The 8,987-nt window shown below is 42.2% G+C and overlaps 2 protein-coding genes across 2 annotated transcripts in view; one reads left to right on the top strand and one right to left on the bottom strand.

Annotated features, from left to right (window-relative positions):
• cdh23 (cadherin-related 23) overlaps positions 1 to 8,987 on the top strand; it is a 275,500-nt gene that overhangs the window by 227,976 nt on the left and 38,537 nt on the right. The gene's annotated exons all lie outside the window — the stretch shown is intronic.
• vsir (V-set immunoregulatory receptor) overlaps positions 1 to 8,987 on the bottom strand; it is a 16,646-nt gene that overhangs the window by 6,796 nt on the left and 863 nt on the right. The window lies entirely within an intron of this gene.

Here is an 8,987-nt window from a genome sequence, read left to right as displayed (position 1 = left end):
ATAGATGGATAGATAGATGGATGGATGGGGTTGGTTGGTTGGTTGGTTGGATGGATGGGTGGTGAGGTGGATGGATGGATAGATGGGTAGATGGATGAGAGTGGGGGTTGGTTGAATGTACAGATGGGTGGATGGACAGTTGAGTGGATGGATGGATGGATGGATGGATGGATGGATGGATGGATGGATGGATGGATGGATAACAGACGAATGGATGAACAAATGGATGGATGTTGAATGAACAAACACATGGTGAGGTGGATGGATGGATGGATGGATGGATACATCACAACTTTTGGCATCAGCTATATTTAAGATGGCCGCCACCAACTGACCTTAAAAACACAAAAATGTACAACTTTACCAATTGTACAGATACTGAGCTAAACTTTGGGATGGTAGTAGCTGAGACTGATCCCAGCACACAATCCGAGCGCTAACAGATCACACTTATTGCAAATATTTCGAGTCAACTTTGTCTGTTAGCAAAATATCTCATCAGCCACTAGATTAGTTTTAATGTGACTTTTAGGAAATTAATATTTGATCTATGTCTACAACTGAACCCAGTTCAAGATGGCCGTCACAGCCGAGTGACCTGAGAAAAGACAAAAATGGCCATCCTTCAATTAGTTTTACAGATACTGAGCTAAAGCTTGGTGGTAGTAGCTGAGGGTCATTCAAAACACATACTCCAATCGCTGCTCTTTGGGCGAGATGTTAGCTTAAAACTTTAGCATTATGTTTAGATTTAACGTCATCCGTGTTTTTTTTTTAGCAACATGCCTCATGAACCACCGAAGAGATTCAGAACATAATCGGTTGTGCATTTCAAGGAAGTGACTTTTGGAGTCAATTCAAGATGGCCGCCACAACCAATTAAAATGAGCCAACACAAAAAATGGTTATTGTATATTTGATTGGACAGATGTTGAGTTAAATAGTAGAGACGTTTCCAACACATCCATCCTTCCTTACTTTCCCGCTTCTTCATTCTACAACATCACGAGGCTGAGCATGACGTTATTTGAGCTTGGACTAAAATATACAGACGTCTGGAAATTATGTCTGAAGCTTCATGTTGGGAAAAATGATCCCTATATATATTATTTTTCCTGGTGACAAAGAATAACCAGGAGAAATAGGGGAGTATTTGGGGGGAAACCCAAAGTCGTGTGGTTTTTATACCGTTTCTTTTTATACTTTATATTTTTGCTTTTTGGGTGTGTAACTGGGACCTTGAATACAGTTTCATTCCACCTCATGTACCACATGTGATGCGAATGACGATAAAGAAACTTGAACTTAATTATTTTAGTAACAGCAGCTAATGTTTTTTTTCCAGTTCGTTGGGATTTGTCATGATCCAAATCTCCTGACCACAGGTGAGGGTTGGAACATAGACCAGTAAATCCAGAGCTTTGCCTTTCGACTCAACTCTTTTTGTTCACTATGACTGACCAAAGCAGCACCCTTATTACTCAGGATGAGGCCCCAATCTTATCTCCTGCTCCATCCTACCATCACTCAGGAACAAGATGTCCAGATTCTTGGAATTAACATAAAATCAACTTATGGAATATAAAATATAGTTCAGTTTTTACTAAAGCCTGATCAATATATCGGTAGGGCTGATAATTTAGGCCGATATATGCATTTGAGGACCTATTGGTATCAGCGAAAAATGTCCCATTACGTATGCGCCGATATAAGCATTTCTATTTTTCACCCCTAAAATGCTGGAACCAGCTGTAATTGTAAAATGTATCCAGCAGAGGGCGCATGAAGACTACTTTCAAGTCATGGCCGTTCACTTAAGTTTCACTTTCAGCACAGACGAAGCAGAGAACAATACTAAGTAGAGTATTTTGCTGAACAGAGCATGGTAAATTTATTTTAACTGATCTGTTAAAAAAATTATCTTCAATCCTCCAACCCGCTTGTCATTAGCTACGTGCCTCTCAAGTTAGCAAGCTAACGTTTAGATAACCTAGCATAGGCTATTCCTTGGAAAACTTTATCCAGAACAAAAAATCTAACATAAAAGGTAAAATATATCAGTGTCAGTAACGTTTTCTTTGTCGTCGTCAATAAAATGCATAGTTTGTCTGAACTTTTTACTTTTCTACTAAAAAAATAAACACCGCTGCTGTCGATAGTAATTAGACCTTCACCGTACGTGACTGACTGTTTAAACAATGAACATGGAAGGGTGTTTGCTTAATTTACATTTATGTAACACTTGATAACGTTATGGTGAATAGTGAAGGATAGAAAATGTGAACGCACGTTACGAAGACTGTTTTTATGACCAGTGCGCCACTTGTATACGTACAAGCGTGGATCTGATTAGCTTAGCTTCATGGTTGCTAACAGCTGCGCTAAATAAACAAGACCCACTCGCTGTTTTCTTAGATTCTTGGGGATGGATAAAGCTAAAAAATTTCAGCCATTATATCAGTTATTGACATTCCACAACACTCCCATCCCAATATCGGCGATAGACAACACTCCCATATCGGTCGGGGCTCTAGTTTTTAAATAATTCTTTACATCACAGCTCTGAAAGATTTAATAGCTACCACTTTGTAGGTAGTCACACCAACCACAAGATTTTAAATCAATCCGAGATATCAGCCAGGATTTAGAGTCTATATGCAGCTGATGTTCTAGTTTAGTTTTTATATTTTTGGGTCAGCACAGTTTGTTTCTCCTTCTGTGGGTTCAAACTGTGGTTCGGACAGTTCACAGTCTGCTGGCTGAACCTGTCGGAGCAGAATCACCACCTCCTGTCCTGCAGGAGTCAGACCGATGTTCTGTCTGATCATTCTTCACGACACCACTGTTCCATATTGTTACAAAGTGCTTGTAGTAAATGTTGTGTCTAATGGCTGCTCAGCGACACGGATCAGCTGCATGTTAGCTGTTGTTGTTCACCCAGGAAACCATCGAGACAGCTGTGGGGCCTTTTTACATATTGCACAAACTCCCTCGTTTACTCACACATTCAACCACATCCTGTTCTGACTTCTGTGCAGCAGCAGAACACGAAATCACGGAAAGAACTGTATTATGCACTTTAAAAATGCCTGTTTTTGTTGCAACCGAACAAAAACTGTGAAAAGCAACTCGCACCTGCACGTGTCTGTCACTTAAATGTTTCAGACAGGCCAATATTAATATCTAACCAAGATAACTTAAGTGAACACAAAATGCACGTTTTCTAATTATTATTATTGTTTTTTAAATTGCTCTGTAAAGTCAAGAAACTGCGTAAATCGAGCCATCATCATCCACGAATGGAGAAACCACGGATCAGTGGTGAACGTTCCCAGGAGCAGCCACTTTGAACAGCCCCAGAACCAGCTCTGCAGGCCTCACCTGCCTCAGGTAGGGTCAGAGTTCAGGGCTCAGGAACAGGAAAGAGACATTTCCTCCATGGAAAACCAAAACTGCCAACACAAAGACCCGTTTCACATTCGCCAAAAAACATCTTGCTGGAAATATTCTGTGGACTGACGGGACGGAAGTGGAACTTTTTTTAAAGGTGCGTGTCCTGTTGCATCCAAACTAAGAAACACCGCCATAGTTACAGTCACACACGGTGGCGTTAGTGTGATGGTCTGGGTCGACGTGCTGTAATTAAGGGAACCGTGGGTTCTGCACGACACCAGAAGAAACCTGAAGGAGAATCCACGGCACTCATTCTGTGCCCCTTGCACACACCGAACACGTCGTCTGCCTCGGGTTGTTTTACTCGTCGTCAGTGCGCTTGTTGTTACTGAACTCTGGGCTCGGATGTTGGAGAGCTCCTCTGTGCAGGAGTGGAAACATCTGTAGAGCTCTCGAGTCGGGTTGGAGAAGCGTACGACGACTTGGGTTGCACGTATTTTTAGATACGTTCAGAACTCGGCGTGCCTCTGGGACTCGTATGAGGACGATGAAGACTCTGCTGTGAGACGTTCAGGATACTGAATGACGTTTGCCAACTTGCCCAGTAAGACCCAAACCTTAAGCTCTAATAGAGTCCTGCATGGACCCTCCTGCTGCCATTGGGTCAAGCCCGTTTTAAAACCAACGCCCCTGGAATCATTTGGACCCGGGGGCAGCAGGAGGTTAATCAAGAAAACCGTCGTTTTTAAAACTGCATTTTGTGTTAATCCAGGTTATCTTTGTCTTTAAGTGTGGGAAAACAAGTAATGTGCAAAATGGGGGTAATACTTTCCTAGTATACAGTATTGCAGTATAGCAGGAAATATAGTAGGTATTATATATATACTGTAGTATATATACAGTATAGTAGGAAATACTTTTTACACGCTGCACTTGTGCAAAGAACTGAACAGCAAGTTTCATTATCTGCCTTCGTCTGCAGCAGGTTGCGGTGCACGCTGCACCCAAAGACACGGCAGGAAGCGTGCGTTTCAGAGTGCACGTGTGTGTGAGGGTCAGAGTCAGAGATTCTTTGTCGTTCACACCCCATGTGGTACATGTGGTGGAGCAAAACTATGTACACAGGGTCCCAGTTACATCCAGGGTGAACGGCACCGTAAGTCAGAGTTTTTACAGAAAGTGTGGCGTGGAGGAGGAGGAGGTGGAGGAGGAGGTGGAGGAGGTCACCGTCTGAACTTCCTTCCTGCAGAGCGTCAGGTTCCTCTCTTGAAACTGAACGTAGACGGTTGCAGCGGCATTTAAACATGGAACAGCTGAAATAATTGACTTTTCTGTAGCTGTCATCGGTGGTTTGTCTCTAAAAACAGAATGCAGCATGTGCGCAAGTTCAACCAGAGTTTCCAAAACGTCTCTAAACCAAGGGTCTCGTGTCGCAGGAAATTGAAACGCGTTTAGAAATATCTCATAAAATAGTCACCAAGTGGATTCTGAACCTTCTCAAAGCTGCCTCAGTTTAGTTTCCATGACTCCTGCATTTCAACAGCTGCAGGCTTCAGCTCGGCTGCATTCGCCCAAAACGTTTTTCTTTAACAGAAAACCAACTCTGAGGCGGAACGGACCGGGACGACTCGACAAGACGATAAAAATAACTTCATTGTTGGTTTTAAAACGGAAAGTCTTTGTGAGCGCGCACAAAGATGCTGCATCATTTCGCCAATGTTGTTTATTTAAAATGTAAAAAACGCGATGGATTAGTGGTTAACCCACTGAGCAAGGAGACGTCGAAACGTCGTTTTTGCACGTCTGATTTCGGGGCCTTGCAGGTGCAGACTGTGACCAATGGACGTCAATACAGACGTATCTTCTACATCAAAATTTAACTTGTTTTATTTACTTCAGATAATATTGTATGTTCCCATGCAATGGTGAACACATTCACCCCAGACGGATGTTGGAATGACTGGGGTTCGATCCCAGGACCTTCAGGTTTGGAGTCGGCTGCTCTGCCCCAACTCTGTGACCAGCAGAGTCAGAGAACCAGTATCTTTCACCGTCTATTGTGCAACAGGAAACTGGTCCTGCACGCACTACAGATACTAGGTTTACAATTAAACCATCACTCCTTAAAGTTTTCCTTTATCCGGGAGGACTTTGAAAAATAAATCTGTGATCTCAGTGGAATTTGCTCAAATAAATAAAGATAAAAAAAATAAATAAAAGTTCTCAAGTCTCCAGTTTTATTGTTGTTTTTTTTAGAAAATCCATTTTTCTCACAGGAGGTGCACGCGCAGCAGAAAATCTCTGATTTTGAAAAAATAAACAAATCGAATTCAGATGCGGCGTAGACGGAGTTCAGTCATGAAGTGCCTTCGTTGTTTCCAGGAGAAGTCGGAGCACCGGGTGAACTTTGTGGACCAACAGAAGCACCGGAGAGGAAGCACAGAAGTGTTTTTATTTTTACTCTAAATGTCAAAAGTCGCTCGAAACATTTAATTTAGCCTCAGCCGAGAAGGAAGTACAGCAGCTAAAGGGCCAATAACTTTTGCTCTTATTAGCCGTGCATGTTTGTCTGCACGCCATGTGTGCATCGTGTGTGTGTGTGTGTGTGTGTGTGTGCGTGCATCGTGTGTGTGTGTGTGACAGCAGAGCGTGATAAAGGAGAAGCTCTGCGGTGAGACAGAGGAAGACATGAACTGGTTGTATTTCAGCTCAACAGCCCACACACTGATGATCTTTCATTGATTCCTTATTGACAGGAACCGATTAAATCAATATCTTTAATTTTTCGTTGAGGCCGGGCTGGTCACAGATTTCAGCGCCGGCTGAGAATAGACCACTGAGCGTCCCAACACACTAAACTTCTTTGACGTCTCAGTTTCACCATTAGGGGTTTCCACCTGCGGTCTTTGTTCCCAGGACCCTGAGGGGCCCCGGGGGCCCCGGAGACCGGCCTCCTTTGTTTCCGTCCTCGGAGCCACCTGTTCAGAACGTGTCACCACGACAGCGTCTTCCAAAACAACCGCGCAGCGACAGAACGTGAACGCTGAGTTTAAAATGTCGTTTTCTGCTCTTTTCATTTTCCGTTTGTTTCATAAAATCTACGTCGGCTCACGTTGTTATTTTAGCTGTTCGTGAGTAAAAACGTTCGGCTCATTAAGGAGATGGAGGCTGACGACGCTTGTTTTTTAGACTTTTAAAGTCATTTAACAATATTTACAAATGGAAATAAACTCAGATCTCTTGGATTAGTTCAGGAGCAATCTGCTTCAGCTGCTGTTTTTGTCTTGTGCTATTTTTAATACGAGCTGCAGTTCAGCTACTTTCAGCTTTTTCCAAGCATTTTACTACTTTTAGCGACTGTTCTGCTCATTTTACCTTTCACCTTTTGCCATTTTTAGCGTTACTATTCTGATAATTTGCAGCTAGTTTTTTAGCATATCATTCTGCTCCTTTTGGCACTTTACCTTTTATAGTTTTTAGCTACTTTTTTTGCTACTTTTAGCTTTTGACAAGCACTATGCTACTTTTAGCATTTAACTATATTTAGCTAATTGTAGCTAACTTTTTGCCATTTTCAGTTATAGCAACATTTCTGCTACTTTTGCCTCTTTTAGCTTGTGTGCAAATTTCCAGTGATAAACATCATGCTAATCGTATTAGCTTCTTTCTTTACAGTTTGTTCTGTTAGCATCTTTGCTAACTGGGATGCCTGTAACTGTTTTTTATGTATAAGTTAATGTTTATTATGTAAAATAAGTCAGGCATTTAAGTTTCCAGATCTACAAAATGCATCAACACCGTTTTGTAACCGGCCTGCTGAAAAGTGAGGTGGCTAAAGACTTCCATCCCCATCATCTACAACAGGTTAGATATTAATTATCATAACATTACCACAGGAATCCACTTGAAAATGGCTGAACTATCCCTTTTAAAGGCGCATAGCATTTGGTTGTTTGTTTCTGAACCTTGTATCTTGATGAGTCAAGGCTCTGCATGAGGCAGTCCTTGGGCCGTGGGGGTACAAAGTGTTCCCAGCAGCACGGAGGTCACAGGTGGTGATGTCATTTATCGTTCTCGCTGCTGAGTAAATGTGAAAAATGTCCAGACCTTTAAAAAAAGACGCTTGTTAGAAATATCACAACGAGCTACACGCACCCCCCCCCCCCCACACACACTGGTTATTACAGAGGCAGCTCAAACAACTGCTGGATTCCCTCCCCACCCGGGTTCGTGCTCGTCACTGGGATTGACCACAGAATCTGTGCCTGGTCCAGATCTGTTCATTTAGCTCCAGATCGATGCACCGGAGGAGGAACCGATCCTGCTCCGCACGCTTTATTGACTGGACCACACCATCGTCCAAAACAAGGAACTAAGAGCTTATCTGGGAGGAAGGAGGTGAAGTTCTGATTGTAGCCGGGTCTCACCCGGGTCAGGTTCTGCAGAGTGGACGTCCATTACTGGCACAACGGCTGTTTTCAACGTGCGCTGAAAAGAAGGAAACCTCCCGACAAACAGGCCGTTGAAGAAACGAGATAAGGACGATAAAATCAGTCTTTGTCTCCTTAAACCTGCGGGAACGTTTCGGAAACGCCGCCGCTGCTTTTCAAAATACTAATACATTAAAGTTTGTCTGAAGTTGTTCTTAATCTGAAGAGATTAAATCTGACAGGAAGGACGAGCAAACGGCTAGTCTGGACGAGGCGAGGACCAGCGTTGCCGTCCTAAAACGACTTCCGCCTGAAAGGTTTTTGTAGCGATTCATGCAAATGTCAATTTCACGATTATTCCTGGGGAAAAATCAGCCGAACGTGTCCCCACTGGAAGTGCTACAGCTAGCTGCTGCTGCCGCCACCGTTGGTGCTTGAACACGACTGCAGGGTTCTGTGTACATAACTGTAATGTGTTAAGACTAGCCATGAGCTCATCAGTTCTGTTAGAATTGCTATTTCTTCAAGCTGATAATGCTCAGAGCGCTATCTACAACAGGTAAGATATTTACCTACATGCTCACTCAGCATTCAAAGTTTTCCTTTGTTCTAGATGTTTATTTTAATCCAACGTCTTCCAAAGACTTTGCCCAATTTTAGCCGTTCGTAGATCAAAATGTTCGGCTCGTTTAGCAGACGGGTGCTGTGACTTTTATTTTTGTAACTTTTATACATTTCAAAATATTAAATTTACAAAAGTTTTCCATTTAGAGATTTTTTTAAATTTTCTTTGTTCTATTTTAAATCTACTTCAGCCACAGACTCCGTTTCTGTCTTCCTATGCTACTTTTAGCTTCTAGCTATGTTTTGCTGCTTTTAGCTTTTACGTAGGTTTTTTTTTGCTTCTTTGAGTGTTTTGTGACTTTTAGCTTCTAGCTAGCCCAATGCTATTTTTAATTTTAACTAATCTTTTGCTGCTGTTACCTTGTTAGCTTTCTTTTGACTTTTGGCTAACATTTGCTGCATTTAGCTAGTGTTTTTTTTTTTTTTTTTTTACTTTCAGGCTCTAGCTTGCCCTACGCTACTTTTAGCTTTTAAACAATATTTTGCTGACCTCAGTGTTTTACTACTTATGGAATTCAGCTAGTTTTTTGTTTCTTTTAG

Source organism: Nematolebias whitei, chromosome 1 (assembly GCF_014905685.2).
Source record: "Nematolebias whitei isolate Nwh7 chromosome 1, NemWhi1, whole genome shotgun sequence".
Lineage (NCBI taxonomy): Eukaryota > Metazoa > Chordata > Actinopteri > Cyprinodontiformes > Rivulidae > Nematolebias > Nematolebias whitei.
This window is presented reverse-complemented; position numbering and strand designations above follow the sequence as displayed.